Source organism: Schistocerca nitens, chromosome 7 (assembly GCF_023898315.1).
Source record: "Schistocerca nitens isolate TAMUIC-IGC-003100 chromosome 7, iqSchNite1.1, whole genome shotgun sequence".
Lineage (NCBI taxonomy): Eukaryota > Metazoa > Arthropoda > Insecta > Orthoptera > Acrididae > Schistocerca > Schistocerca nitens.
Window position 1 is genome coordinate 515,900,131 of NC_064620.1, and position 16,980 is coordinate 515,917,110.

Sequence of the window (16,980 nt, forward strand, 5' to 3'; positions counted from 1 at the left end):
CGTCGTTCATTAGCACTGGTACTAATTATCTGCAAAGCATTGTCAAGCAGCAATAATAGTTGGGTAACCAAAATCAGTGAGGCAAGCGGATCAATTTTTTCATCATATGCATATAATCAAAATATGTAAAAGAAAACAGGATCTTTATGAAGAAAGTGGTAATTAAGAAAGCATTCAGTTAACATTTTGTATCACTTGTTCTCCAGGAAGTGCCGATAACAAATGAAACTCGACACCACTTACGTATTTTTTTATGCTTCGCACAATGCATTTCGAGAATTACTCGTCATCATGATCAAATATTTACATTAGTATTTTTGTGTTGTGCTGCCTGTCTTGCACTGTAGCCGTCTTTTAGTGGTTTTATGATACAGTCCCTTCTCTATTATGCAGAATACAAGACTCAAACCAACACTCTTACTGATTGTTAAATTTCACAGTGTGTGTGAAAACTTGGACTGTTTCTTCATCATAATCGATGTTTTTGGAAAGCCTGCAACTGTCACTCATTCATTAAATATCGTAATGAAACTCGACACCGCTTACGTATTTTTTTATGCTTCGCACAATGCATTTCGAGAATTACTCGTCATCATGATCAAATATTTACATTAGTATTTTTGTGTTGTGCTGCCTGTCTTGCACTGTAGCCGTCTTTTAGTGGTTTTATGATACAGTCCCTTCTCTATTATGCAGAATACAAGACACAAACCATCACTCTTACTGATTGTTAAATTTCACAGTGTGTGTGTGTGTTTTGTATAATGTGTAGACAGAGTGCAGTATCATAACCTCGAAAAGATGACCCAATACAGCGCGAGAGAGGCACAACACACATACAAACAGCACACAAAATGTCCGCCCCCGGTAGCTGAGTGGATACCGAATGACGTGGCGCAGTGGTTAGCACACTGGACTCGCATTCGGGAGGACGACGGTTCAATCCCGCGTCCGGCAATCCTGATTTAGGTTTTCCGTGATTTCCATATCGCTCCAGGCAAATACTGGGATGGTTCCTTTGAAAGGGCACGGATGACTTCCTTCCTCGTCCTTCCCTAATCTGATGAGACCGATGACCTCGCTGTTTGGTCTCTTCCCCCAAACAACCCACAACCCCCGTAAGTCCAGGATGGCATGCCATGAAGGGAACCAAAACTGGGCGTAAAATGTAGTCACACTGTGAAAGGTGGCTACACTGAGCCACAGCGCCAGAGATCGCGCTAGAGAGTATTGTTCCGCCGCCTCCACTGGCAGTGATTATTGAGATGTCATAGTGGGCAGTGCCTGTCGAGGACTCGTAGTAGTCAGTTCCTGTTGAGAGGTCGTGGTGGAGTGTGCTTGTCGAGATGTTGTAGTAAGGAGTGCTTGTTCCATGTTTTATGCAGTTGTTTGATGGGCTAGACAGCAGATGTTATTCGAATGGAAATATTGTAGTGATCAGAGTGCTTTTCGTCAATATATATGAAGGTAAAATATTCCGTGTTTTTTTTGTTTTTCATTATTTCAGTGTCTTAAATAATGCGTCATTACAGGTTCAGTCAACAAAGCATCTGGCTTGTGTTCTTGGATTAGAGTGTAATTCTGGTTCTCTTGAGTAATTATGGTATTTTTATTTTCTTTAATTAATTCAGTATAAATGATATTTAAAATTTCTTGTGTTATTGAAGAAGAACCGTGCCAGATGCGTACGTTGAGTCATACTTCCACACACAGAACAGTTACACTTGTGCTTTGGTTTCGTAGGTTTTATAGTTGCTGGGGACTTAATTAATTAATTGTGTTAATGAACATTTCCATTTCATTCTTTGTTGTTGTTCTATGCAGTCAGATTGCGTAATAATACTAGTCAGGGCCAACCGGTACGAGACTTCGTAATCGGACAAACAGCTACAAAAAATTAAAATTATTTGCATTTTATTTTAATTCAGCCCCCATGCAACTGCTTTGGGCATAACTTTTTACAGTTGCCCGTTAAGAACAATGGCTGCTAATTGGAAACAGGTGCTAGGAAAAATCAGAGGCAGCTTAATACTGCATGAAACGAGAGACTTAAATATCAAGCAAAGAATTAAACTAACAAACTGTGCAGTTCTTTCGAAAGCTGCATATGTCGCTCAGATTTTACCAACACCTCCAGACATAGTAAAATCTATAATGAGCACAATCTGTCGATACGTATGGAAAGGCCATATTTTTAGAGTAGCAGTAGGAACAACTACATCAAGACCCGAAAACGGAGGCCTAGGGCTGACAGACCTTTGGAAAAACACTGCCCTCTTCATTAAAAGAACACTGAAACTTATAGAGACACAGCAGAACAGCATAACTGTCGCTCTATTTGACCTTCTCAAACCCGGAAACATGTAGCCGCCAGTAGATGTTCACAACATAAATTACAACCTGAAGCATATTAAGGATTTTTATGTAGAATTAAGCTACTTGACACGCATTTTAACAGACAAAAACAAGAGGACAAGTAAATATATAGTAGAGAAGTTACGATCACGCGATAACCAAAATAAAATGGAGCTGAAGTATCCCAAGAAAAACTGGGAAAAAATATGGACAAATATAAATAACAAAACACTGACTATGGAAGTGCAAGCGTCATGGTACAGAGTTGTCAACAACATTATTAGTACCAATGAAAACTGTATTCAATAGGACTACAAGCAACCAATGTGTGCCAAAAATGTCACAATTTGGACTCCTTAAAGCATCGCTTCATCTGTAATGGATACAAGAATATTTGGAATGACATTGTATTGCAAGTCGCTTTTCTCAAACGGACCGAGGGAAGAGAAATCACATTAAACGATATACTCTTCCCAGAAGAAATTTCGTTTCCACCACAAAAAAACAATGTCATCTTGTGGCTATTCGGATTTTGTCAATTATGTTGTTAACAACAAAGGCAATGATAATCTACAAGAATATCGAGAATATATGAAAGACGAATACTTCAAAATATACCGGAACAAAGGCCATAAAAAGAAGTTCGGAAATATGATGCAAATTTTGTTTCAGGAACAAGGCATCGGTTAATATCTAAATGATATGAAATCGACCGAACAAGATAGACTGCCAAAGTAGGGGATTGCTGTTGAGGGTGAAGTACGGTGGGGACTTCGTGTGCCCCGGGACTGATACGGTAGCCGTAAAGGCCTCAACAGAACCCCAAAAATGCATGTTTTCCCAAGAAATAACAGGAGTCATGCCACAGCACAAGAATAGTAAGGAAAAACTATTCTCATGCAAAAGACGTGCATCACTGAAGAAGTTTAATTTCCAATCTTACTTTTTATTTTTGCTTCTCTCTCACTTTTGTTTAAATTCTAATGGAAGAATATATTGCGTTCCGTTAACGCAGTCAATAGTATTATAGAGAGAGTTATTTTCACCGTAATCAATTCGGATTACAATTTACGATTTTCTAACATTGTCTTCAAGATGCAATTAAGTTTCATAACCCATTAAAAACAAAGCAAAAAAAAGTGGGGCATTGAAGCTCGCCAAAGAAGGCGCATGAAGGAGAGCGAATGGAAGGGCTAGAAGGGGAGATGGGAGGCCCTAAAAAAGAAAAGAAAAAAAATATATAAAAAAAGAAAAAAAGTGGTCAGCGCGACATAATGTAATCCTAAGGGCCCAGGTTCGATTCCCAGCTGGGTCGGAGATTTTCTCCGCTCAGGGACTAGGTATTGTGTTGTCCTATTCATCATCATTTCATCCCCATCGAGGCACAAGTCGCCGAAGTGGTGTCAAATCGAAAGACTTGCACCAGGCGAACGGCCTACCCGACGGGAGGCCCTAGTCACACGACATTATTATTATTAGCACACAAAATACGTATGCAAATATTTCCACAAGCATGAAAGAATGACGTACCTGTCGCACTATTTCATTATTTGAATCAGAAGCATTTGAGCAACGCGAAAAGAGTATTATACAGGTGTCAATTAGCACTGCCACGGTCAGGAAACGAAACATGCGAAATGTACATTCAAGTTTACGTAAAGGGTTCTGACGGTCGATGTTATGCATTACTCAAACACTTATTGAGTATGTTATCTTGTTTGGTCACATTAGCGCTAGCGGACACTGATGCTCTCTTTGCATTGCTCAAACGTTTCTATTTCCCATTTCTTGGACTGATCACCTAACACCATGAGCAGCAGTGAAATAAAATAGTAACTGGAGAAGAGGTTGAGAAATCAGCCAAATAGTTACAAAACAAAGACTTATTAGCCCCTGACCTAGGTTTCTATACTTCTAAAAATATCTTCCTCAGAAGGAGAGGGTCTTGTTACACCACATGATGGTACATTAGATTAGATGAAGCTGAGTGGCCTTTGTCTGACAAATCTCTTCAGATTTACACAGTTGCTGTTTTGCACCCATGTTTAAGATTTTTTTTAACTAGAGAAATTCTGAATTATTCTTGTCATTTACCATTTTCCTCAGTAACATCCAGTTCTTTTACATATTTTAATTGTAGGCACATGCTGACAAATTGGATAAAACTGTCTCATTGATACATATGATTTTGTTGTGGTTGCAATGAGTACAGTTTAGAAACGTATCACTAGTGCTAATGGCATTAACTATATTCATGAACATTGTTGCAGACTAGTGTCAGTGAATTAAAACCTGTTTCTTAGAAAGCAACAACCAGAAAATGTCATATCAGTTTATGGGGTCAGTACCAACATGCTTGAGACATACATTAGCGCTTGCATGTCCTTCGACATTTTGTCATTGCACTGGTAGGGCTTTGATAACAGGTAAATCAATGGCACTTTAATTATAATTAAGAGTGAGATAGGTATTAGATCTTTCATTTTTGTGTGTTGCACTGCTGTAGCTTTAAAAGTGGGCATTAAATTTGCCCTTTTACACATCCAAACATTTTGAGGAGATAGTGCTTTGTGGCTCAATACCAACAGTTATTATAAATCTGAAGGCAGCTTCATTTCACCAGCATATAACGCATTGCTTGCATATTGATATAAATCACGTTACTGGCCATTTTTGGCCTTAGGCCATTTTAATGGTCTGAAATAATAATGCCAAACGCTCAGTAAAATGTGTAAGATACATCAGTGAAAAGCATTATACTAACACAATACTGCACAGTTTTTGTTTGAATTGGTGATGTGTGTGTGCTTCACTTAAAAAAACGTATTTTCAGCCACTTGTTCCTACACGTAAGGATGTTAAATGTTGCAAATATAATCTTGCACATACAAATTAACTTACTAACACAACTTTCACACCACTTCATGTAATCAAAAACATTACTCACATCTATTGTACTAATACCTGCACATTCGTTTAACAGCATAGTAGTACTTTTACACACTTATACATAAATATAACTACAAACAATCCTGCCAGAGGAACATCCACAATTGACCATTATAGTAGAGGCTGAAAATGCCACTTTGGTTGTAAGGTTACATCTAAAGCAATACTTTGAACCTCTACTACAAACATAACTGTAACAAATCATGGGAAACGCGCATCGTCCAAACAGTGTATTAACGCCTGACATTTTGCTAAGGCAAAGTTGTCGCCAGAGGAGCTGTGGTCATATGATCACAATATTGTGTATGTGACATTAACTCTTACCGAACTTCTTACATAATGGACTTTGACACTACTTACAACCATTACAGACAGAATCAAACATTCGTTATGGCTGCAAAGATGCTATGAGGTCTTATCAAATATTTTTAAGAAGTTTCTTCCACTTTATATGCCACTGCTGAAAATAACTTCTTTGGCATTTGTCATTTCACAAAACACAAAGTGGTACAACGAAACTGTCTCTTGTCACTATAGTAAAATAGTGTGTATATTTGATTTAAGTCCAATGTGACACTTATCTGTGAATTGTTAAAATTGTTTTCAGTGCTGTAAAGGTGTGTACAATACCGTCAAATGCTGAAATAATTTACATTCATTATTACTGTATACAGATATGCATCATTATGGTAATATTAGTTGCTCACATGTTCATTTCCCTAAAGTAGTACAATAAAATTAATAGTTTTCATCATTAAATGAATTAATGACCAAAAACTGTCAGATCTTGTCATCCAACCCTTCTATAGATGAAGGAAAAATTATTCATTTTGCTTTTCATACCTGTGATTCGTATGCACAACACATTTCTACTGTAAAATCCCTAAGGTGAAGAAAATTGCCCTAGTACATCTGAAATGTTCACAGGTCTGAGATATACTGCCCCTTCAACAAGAGGGCTTCCAGCGTGAACACAAAAAGCTATGCATATGTGTGAACTTTTCGCTTTGCAGTAAGATTATTAAATGGTTTGAAACTGTTAGTAGAAATTCCTGAAACCAGTCGAAATTGGTCATGACCATTCATTGTCCAGCACTCAAACCACTTGTGGCTAGTCATGATGCACAGTAGCTGGGAAAAAGTGTCGACCAAATGCATTCGCATGATTGTGACTGGTCCTGATCGTATATCAAAAGAACCTCTTACGACAGGCAGAGATCTCTATTTCTGTTATTATTATTATTGTATTGATTTAGATCATCTTCATACATACACTATAGGGAACACATTCCTAAATTTTCCTTCAGATTGAAGCTGTTATATGTATATTCAATTATATCACTCTAAAGAAGTTGTAAGCTAACCACATGTTTGCATAAAAATGTTTGATTCAGTTATATTAGAACAAAAAAGCCCTCGGTCACAAATATTACGTCAAAATTGACCAGGTTTCGATGCTACTATGAGCATCGTCTTCAGAATTAGACTAACTGTTCTAAAACATATTAAGTATATAATACATTTCCAAAAGAAACTACTCATCAATATGAACGCTCAGCCCCCTAAACTTTGGTCCCAGTTCAAAATTCATAAACCTAATCATCCAATACGTCCAATCTCCAATAGCATGAATAGCGCGTATCACGATTTGGCTCGATTTCTACATGAAACTTTGAAAAATCTTTCGTTTTCGAAAATAATTATTCTGTTCCTAACAGCCACGTTTTGGTCCAAAATATTAAAAACTTAGTGTGCAGTTCAGGCACCAAGCTCTTTTCCTTAGATATTAAAAATCTTCATACCAATGTCCCTGTACATGAGACGCTCATCATTGTGGAAGAAAATTTACGACAATTTAAAAAAGATCTATCAGATGAACAGATTACCAATTTTATGAATCTCATTAATGTCGTTGTCAAGTACAACTACTTTGAATTCAACGGACAACTGTACCAGCAGTCTGATGGGCTCGCTGTGGGCATGCCTTTAGCCGGCATCCTTGCCGACATCTTTATCAATTCCTTGGAAAAAAATCTGTTTAACCGTGTCTCAGCCGCTTCACTAGGTATCCTTTCTTACACAAGATACGTTGATGATATTCTAGTCATCTATAACGGTCCCGCCGATAGAATTGATCATATATTTAAACTTTTTACCGACCTCCATGAAAAAATTTCTTTCACTATTGAACTCGAAAACGAAAACCGCCAATTGCATTATTTAGACTTGCCGCTTACAATAGAAGACAATAACATAACTTTCAATATTTTTCTAAAAGAAACGTATACTGACCAAATCATGCCCGCTTCCACCGAGCCATCTCTATACCACTTTCAACAGAAAAGTTTAATGAGGAGATTAATTTACTTAAAACCATAGCAGTCAATAATGAATATATGCGTAACATAGTGGACGATATCCTAAAAAAGAAAACTGCAAGAACTACCATGCTCAACACCTCATGCACTGAAATTAACCCAAAAAACGTTTTTCTATTCCTTTCATGGGATCCATTTCCTATCATATTCAGCACATGCTTCGCAACAAATACAACTGCAATCAAAACTAGACATGATTGTCTTACTGGGAATTCCGCGATCGTTCATTAAATAAAATATGGCGTTTCAGTCTTCGATCGCTATTCTTTATTTTCAATTACCGGTTTCGGGCTAGCTGCCCATCTTCAGATCATATATTGCAGTTACACAGTAACTTGTCCGTACAGAACAATCGGTTTGTTGTCATAACCGATTGTTCTGTACGGACAAGTTACTCTGTCACTGCACTATATGATCTGAAGATGGGCAGCTAGCCAGAAACCGGTAATTTAAAATAAAGAATAGCGATCGAGGACTGAAACGTCATATTTTATATAACTGCAATGTTGCCTTCTCTACTAATAATAGTCTAAAGAGAAACTATATTCATAATCTGAAATCCATTCGCTCCCCTACAGAAAGTTCTGGTGTTTATAAGATCATCTGCGATACCTGCTCCTCCTGTTATATATGGCAAACTGGACGTGCTTTCACAATCAGACATAAAGAACATCTTTTGAGAAAGAACGGCACCAGTCCCCTAAATTCATCCTTTGGCGATCATCTCTTAACTACTGGACACGTGCCTAAAGCCATAGGCGATAACAATATTCTGCATATCGAAAAGATGGGGCGTAGGTTACATGTTTTAGAGGAATTGGAGATTTTCAAACATCTCTCTCGTCATGATGGTCTCATTCTCAACGAACAGCTGCAGCTGCGAAATAAAAACTTTTTCGGCTGTATAAACTGATTGCTTGATCTTTGATTCAGATTTCCTCATGCAATTTACTGAAATGTTGTTTACCTGTTACTTCTTTCCTGTTTTCATGTCATAACTAACGATTTTTACGTTACGAAATGTATCTCTGTTTAAAGCAGATAAATACGTAACTTCATCCTATTATTATTAGTACTTACTTTATGCCTGAATCAGCTGCATCACAATTTCATGTGTCTAATTTTGAATGTACAGTAGCCTAGTTGTTTCTACGGCTACTAGATAGCGCTCGTAGCAACACCCTGTTTACTTGCCCACACTTTCTAACGTGGGCACCTCAGTCTTGTTGCAACCCTTGTTCTCTAAAGTACGAGCAGCCCTTAGCAGCTGGCCATCTTACTTACAACTATTCATGACATCGCCTTTCCGGCTTAGATCTTGTTTAATGTGTGACTTGTAAGTACTGCATCTTCTTCCAGACAGCACAAACTTTAATTTTATTAATGTATTATATACTTAATATGTTTTAGAACAGTTAGTCTAATTCTGAAGACGACGCTCATAGTAGCGTCGAAACCTGGTCAATTTTAACTTAATATCTGTGACCGAGGGCTTATTTGTTCTAATATAATTGTGACATGGGCACTGAACCTTAGCAGCTATGTTCAAATATTTGATTCAGTTCTATAATTAACTTTTTGAGTCATTTGTTTGTTTTAGATTTCTGTATTTTTTCTTTTTTCTTTTTTTCTTTTTTTTTCTGTAAACCTGTGGTGGTATATGCACACCTTGTCGCATCTTCAAGATCTGGAATAGTGCAAAGCAACAAGCAGTAACAAGTCTTGGGACCTCCTTTAAAAAATTGATTCTGCTTTTCTTCTAGCGTTTGCACTGAAACAGGATGTGAACAAACTATGTTTGCCCACTCTCCATTGTTGCCAAATTTATTCAAGATAGCGGCTCCAAGATGGCAGTGGTAGATATGGCAACATCGCAATGATGTTATGGCTGGAAGTTCAAATTTTGGCGGGAAGATAGGTCAATGGGGCTACCTCCACTGACAGAACCCCATCTCCTCCCTTCTCCCCTCCCCCATAAAATTGCAGGAAGTTCAAATTCCAGCAGGACAACACAACACACCACGGCTACCTCCACTAACCTAAGAAAATGGCGGGAAAATAGGTCACTTGGGCTACCTCCACTATCCTAAGTCATCCGACCGCCACCTCTTCCTAGGAATTGGCTGGGAAAAGACTCAGCCTGTGCTGGATAGGATGGATGTAAGTGTTTGTTTTGCATGCAGTGTTTATTTAAACAATTTGAGGCAGTAGCTCCATCCAGTGTGTCCACCATAAGGTCTAGAATTAAACTGACCTAGTACACAGTACTGCCTCCAGAGGGCATCATCGCCCCACTGTGATGTAATCCAAGATGGCGGTCTGGGGGGAAAATGGCGGGAAAAGGACTCAGTCTGCGCTGGGAGGCTGGAGAGAGGAAGGAGTGTACTTTATTTATTTTGGAACAACTTATTTATGGACGGATTTCACATAGTTCATTTATTACTCTGATACAAAACACTCGCTCTGATGTGCTTGGGGTCACAATACATAGTTTACAGACTTGCAGACTACTCATAAACTGTCGAAATAATGCAGCACACTGATGTACAGACACGCAAACAACTCGTAAATTACCGAAATAATGCAGTACACAGCATATAGACCTGCACACTACTCATAAAACATCGAAATAATGCAGTACATTCATGTGCAGACACGAAAACAACCTGTAAATTCTAAAAAAATAATGCATGTAAAAGGCTCTGCAAACACGCTCGCAATGCTTCAACAGCCGAAAATAATACACTGCAGAAACACACATTGCATGTAAAAAACACTTTCGAACTATCATCAACCGCAACTATCAGAGGCTCCAATGCCCACACGTGCAGACGCCGCTATGAGTCACCGCCAGACACGAGCCAGCGCCAGAGTGCAAGCCACCACTCTCATGCTGCTGCCACGTACAGCAAGCAGGTGAAAGTCGCATCTATTTTCGGGTATACAGTTAGAGTTCTTCAAGTGTTATACTGACGTCACATGTGTGTGTAAATAAGAGGCAAGTCACACTCTGGGCTGCACACATGTGTTTACTGTTGCTGGTGTGAAACCTCTCTACCTATAAATACCGATGTCATAGGTCGCACTATACAAATCTGTTCCAATACTTCGCTTGAATAGCACAGGGTGCATCGTTCCTAGCGATCCTAACAGGAGATACGAGCTGCGTCTAGCCATGCACACATTTACCTGCCAAGCGTGGCTGACACATCGCCGTGAAATGTTCGCATGGTGACTCATCATCCAAAAGGTTCTCCATGTTATACTCACGACACATGGCTATGTAAATAAGAACCATGTCGACCTCTCGGAAATTGTAAAGTGCTGCAGAAATAGTTAACAGTCACTTTTGTAAGAGCTTTCGTGATGTCTCAGCTTGTCTGCATGGAAATTCTGGTCCTAATAGGAGCTGTTAAGGGGCTCCGGAAAGGCTCAAAATCATGAAAAGTTCAATTTTTACTTTTTTGCGTTTTCTGAATCTGCAGACTATTACCTTTTAATAGATATATAATTTATTCAATTCCAAAGACTACAACTATTTTTAAATTTTTTTTGAAATGTGTTCTACATGGGCATGACCCACTGTGGCGCTGTTAAAATGCTGTCAAATGGTGTTATTATTAACGTCCGTGTTCATCAGGTACATTTTAGTGATGTGAGATAAAGTATGTGTTGTGGCTAACCTGTGATGGTTCAATATATATCGCTGGTGTGATTGTCGATTGTTTCATGTTTATTTACTCTGTCGTTATCTCGAAAATATTCGTAATTAATTCTGTTTCTTGAGTCTCTGTTTTGTTGAAGTATAATAATGAGTAAAAGTAAAGTTATTATAAATCCTCTGAAGGCTTTTAAGAAAAGGAGAAATGTTGGAAAGCCAAAGGTATGTGTTATTACTGTAAACAATAAAGACGATGAAAATCCCCAACATTGCTTGTGTCCCAAAGAAGAAGACAGTTGGTGTAAATATAACAAAGGATTGCTAACTGGTGAAGTGTACACTCATAAGCATAGTCTGCCTCATGCAATAATGGAGGTGATAAAACCTATTTTCACAGACTTAGCAGCACCTGAACTGTTGAAAAAGTGTATTCACGGAAAAACTCAAAACCCCAATGAAAGTGTAAATAGTGTTATATGTTAGAGAATCCCCAAGACTGTATTTGCTGGAATAGAAACACTTCACTTTGGTGTGTATGATGCTGTTGCGACTTTCAATGATGGCAACATTGTAAGGTGCGAGGTATTTAGAAATATGGGAATGAAGATAGGTTCTAACATGGTACGAGCGATGCTTGCTTTAGACAAGGAACGCCTTCGGGCTGCAGACAGGGCTGTAAAGAGTCTAGAAATACAAGCAAGAGTAAACAGGAGGAGGAACAAGAGGAAGCTGGAGGAGGAGTTTGCAGAGGATGAAGATAATCCATCCTATGGACCTGGAATGCACTAAAAAGTTAATCCAATCTTTGTCGCTCGATTCCCAAAACTTTTATTTTCTCATACTAATTACATGTTTCCTAAGGATCTTCCAAACATATTTGTTTCAAACTTTCAGTAAATGTTACACAGTACCTTCTGCATAATTTAACACAGCCTTTTTCCAAAAAAACTGTATATTTTTGAATATATAAATAAAAAATTGCAAAAAAATGTTGTGAATTTTCATTACAATTGAAAAAAAATCATCTTTAATAACTGAACTAAAATTTTGTAAAATCCCTGTGTTAAGTTGTAGCCCATATTCCAATAAATAATCTGTAAAAAGTTCAACTTCCTACCTCAAATACTTTGTGAGGAAATATGTAATTTATAAGCGTTATTTTAACATTGCAAGTATAGGGCGTTCCGGAGCCCCTTAACAAAAATAGCCCAGAATAACACCGAATGCTTTCTCCCTCGTGACCATAACAAGACACCCTGTCCATTATTTATCAGTCCCTTCTAGGAATTGGTAAAGTGCTATCCCCATCGCTCTGACCCAGTAGCACTGCAACATCCTCCTCTGTCATCATCATCATCATCATCATTATCGTATGAGCCTTGTCGGAATCAGTATAAACGCAAGGTATGTGTGCCTCAGTGCATACCGACTTGCCTCTCCCCAACACCATCATCAACTGGGAGGACTCAGAATAGTATTAATACTAATATAGATGATCCTGTGGCTAGTGGCAGTTCTCTCTCCTGTCCTTTTAGTGAAGGACATCAGGTCAGTGATACCATACCACAGTTAGAATACTCGCTGATTGCAGATGCTTTTGAGGAGCGAATCTTGTTCACAAAGATCGAGAATCTGGCAGGAGGGTACCGCGACTCTAAGGGTGTGCCTTCCTGTCGTGGAAACGGAGATCTGCAGTATCCCGCCATTAAATGCAGTGCGGTGCTTTGCATCGAATTATCGCACGCCCCCACCTCCCCCCCCCTCCCCCCAAAGTTGAGTCTGGTGTTGAAGAGAAAACTCTTCATTATCTTTATGGGGGGAACTGGTGTGATAACGTGGAGCACGTCAATCACAGCATGGTTTCGTAAATCCACCTTGAATGCTAAACTGGCCCGGTTTTCCGAGATGGAGGTCAGAGGGTTAGCTAAAGCACTCAGCTGAATATTACACCTGGACATCCATACACATGTCTATGATCCGGTAAATGGAGGGTCAAGCTATATCAAGCTCCCTAAAGGTATAACTAACAAGAAGACATGCATTAATGTAGAAAATAGAACCGATCAAGCTTGTTTTGCATGGTCAGTCCTGGCTTGCGAAAGAAATCACGATTGTAGGGATCATCTTGAGCTTCCCAGTACATACCTTGTAGGTGATAATATTCCTTTGTGTTATAAATTTGTTGGTATAGACTTACCCCTCAAGATCCAGGACATACCTAAATTTGAGGGGCAGAATACTGGCATATCGGTTCGTATTTATGGCCTGGAGAAGAAAAGCAAGTCAGATGATCAAGACAAGCATACTGTTATCGGCCCCCTCCATTTCTCAAAATATGCCTTTGAGTGTGAGCTGCATGTAAACATGTTGGTCTTCTCCGAAGGTCTAATTATCACTATGTTTGGGTCAAAGACATGTCCCAACTCTTTTCTTCCCAACTATCAACAGATTGTCGTGTAAAACATATTTGCTTAAGGTGCCTGAATTATTTCTCCTCAGACAAGTTATTAGCGGTGCATCTAGTAGACTGTGCTTCCAAGGACCCGGTATGTGTTCTTATGCCTACTGAGGAAAACTAATTCATAACGTTCAAGAATGTTCACCACCAGGAGCGATGCCCATTTGTAGTTTACACCAACTTTGAATGCCTCCTCGCTCCTGTGACCTGCTCTGAAGGTGACCCTACAACCTCACATACCACCTTTACAGAAAAACACGTACCATATGCGGCAGCGTACCAAATTGTATCGTCCTATGATTCCAGTCTTAACCGCTACAAATGTTATATCAGGAATAATCCTGCAGTTTGGCTGCTCACTGAGCTCGAAAAACTTTCATGGGAGGTAGATAAGCTTTACAGTGACAACGTTCCCGTGAGCAAATTGAAGGAGAATAAAGATTTGTATAATAACGCCGTTGATTATCATATTTGTGGGCTGCCGTTAGACTGAAAAGCGGAAACTCCTCATAGGGACCATTGTCATCTTACGGGGAAGTTCTGAGGCGCAGATGACAATGCGTGCAATTTGAAGTACCAGCTACCAACACACATACCTGTTTTCTTCCACAATTTAGGTTGGTATGACGCTCACTTTCTAGTTGATCACTTGGCTGATTTCGGTTTGGAGAAGGATCTGGTCAGTGTTCTACCTGAGAGTGACGACAAATACATTTCATTCTCCAAACGAATGACGCCAAGAATTATGCTCCGCTTCCTTTATACGCTACATTTTATGCAGGCACCACTCCAGAAACTCGTTGAAACTCTACCTGGGGGGGATATGCATATCACTCGAGCTGCATTTCCCGACGAGGAAAGGTTTCAACTTGGGACTAGGAAGGGTGTTTCCCCATATGAGTATGTGGACAGTATGGCGAAACTCACGAAACCAGGCTACCTGTCATAACTGCATTCTCCAGCAACCTTACAGGTGATGCCATAATGGATGCAGAGTATGAGCATGCCATGAATGTCTAGCAGGAATTCAGTATTTCCGCTTTAGGAGAGTACGCACGGCTTAACATGGACACAGACGTGCGCATGCTTGCGGACGTTTTCGAGAAATTCTGGAGTCTGTGCATGGCCACAAACGAGGTGTGATTGGAAAGTTTTAAGAATGGGCTTGTAATTGTACAATGGTGGAACTTACATGCTACGGTGATGCATCTCCTTCAAAATAGTCCCCTTCTGACTGAACACACCGACTCCAACGGCGTTTTCTCTTTTGGAAACATTCCTGGAAACTTTTTTCGTGAAAAGTGTTAAGGATGCTCTCCGTATTTGTCTGTATGTCTTCAATCAAGTAAAACCGCTTTCCTTTCATGAAAATTTTAGATTAGGAAATAGGTAGAAGTCCGCAGGGGCCAAATAAGGGGGCTATGGCAGTTGTGGAAGCACAGGAATTTTGAATTTGGTCAAAAATTCAACGATGGAGAAGGCATAATGAGCCAGAGCATTGTCATGGTGTAGCACCCAACTCCTGTCTTTCCACAATGCAGGCCTTTTCGTCTGCACCTTTTCGCACAAACGCTCAAAGATACATTTGTAGTATTCCTGGTTAAATTCTGTCCTCCAGGGCACCGGTAAAATCAAAAAAATCAGCAACACTGTCTTCACCTTCGACCAACATTGCGGTGTTTTCTTCGGTCATGGTGAACCTGGAGTTTTCCACTGCGAAGTCTGCATTTTTCTATCTGATTCATATCCATATACCCACGATTCGTCACCTGTAATTACCCTATTTAACCAATCTGGGTCATTTTCAGTCCGATTAATCAGTTCTTGGCACATTTCAAGTCGGCATTGTCTCTGGTCACTTGACAACACTTTTGGAATGAATTTTGCGGACATTCCACGCATGTTCAGATCTTCAGTTAAAATTGCTTGAATTGCATGCAAACTTAAATTACGTTCATCAGCCATCTCCCTAATTGTAAGTCTACCATCAGAGCCCACTAAGTCGCGAACTTTCACAACATTTTCATTCGTTTTTGAGGTGGAAGGACAGCCGAACCATGGTTCATCTTCAAATGATTCGTGGCCATTTTTAAATCTGTTGAACCAGACCAGAAACATTTGACTGGCTCATACAGTTATCTCCAAAAGCTATTTTTAATGGTTTGTAAATCTCAGAAGCTGAATTATCGGTTTTAAAACAAAATTTCACACAAACTCGTTGCTCTGTTTTTACGTTCATTTTCACTCAGACAGAATCCAGCAACAAGCCCTAACAGACCTGCACACAACCTGCTGCCACAACGAACTGAATAAAGGAAACGCAGTTTCCTGTCAGAGGCCGTTCAAGGACAAGGCAATGACTCACTCCCCACCATACATGTACCTGCCAGCCAAACCAGTAAGCAGTAGCGGATCCATTCTTAAAACTTTCAAACCACACCTCGTATTCTCTGGATCCCACCTTTTATTACAAGGCACCTGGGTTGTCTTGGGATGCAATGCTCAATTATTGACCAATGCTGACATGCTTCTTTTCTTTGAGTGAGGGATCCATGGGGGACTTTGCCAATGCGTCCATAGGCACACGAAGGCAAATAACCTGCAGATGGGTGACAGGTTCAATGCATTCCCTGATTCGAGTTTCATAATGTACCTGGACGTAAATAACTCATACAGGTACTCCATGCAGCAATCACTGCCGATTGGTGAGTTTCGATGGGTGCCTGAAGACGAATGCAAGGGATCAGGTGGAAAAATCATGAGGGGTATGGCAGCTGATTCTGATGCAAGGTATATGGTGGAGGCAGAACTCGTGTACCCTAATAGTTTGCATGATGCCCACGCCGATTTACCACTGTGTCCAGAGCAACTAGTTCCGTGAGGAGTCTCCATGCCAAAACTGATGACAACGCTGCGGGATAAGCAGAGATATGGTATTCATTATCGTAATCTCCATCAGTGTCTCATCTTGGGTATGGAGCTGGTTAGAATCACCTGGTCAATCTCCTTCAAGCAGTCCCCCTGGTTGAAGGAGTATATTGATTTGAATATGCAACAGAGAGCTTCCATGACTTTGAGAAAGCTTTTTATAAATTAATGAATAATTCAATTTTCGCTAAAACAATGAAGAATTCGAGGGAACGACGTGAAATTTTTATTAGAACCGAATGGATGGGTGT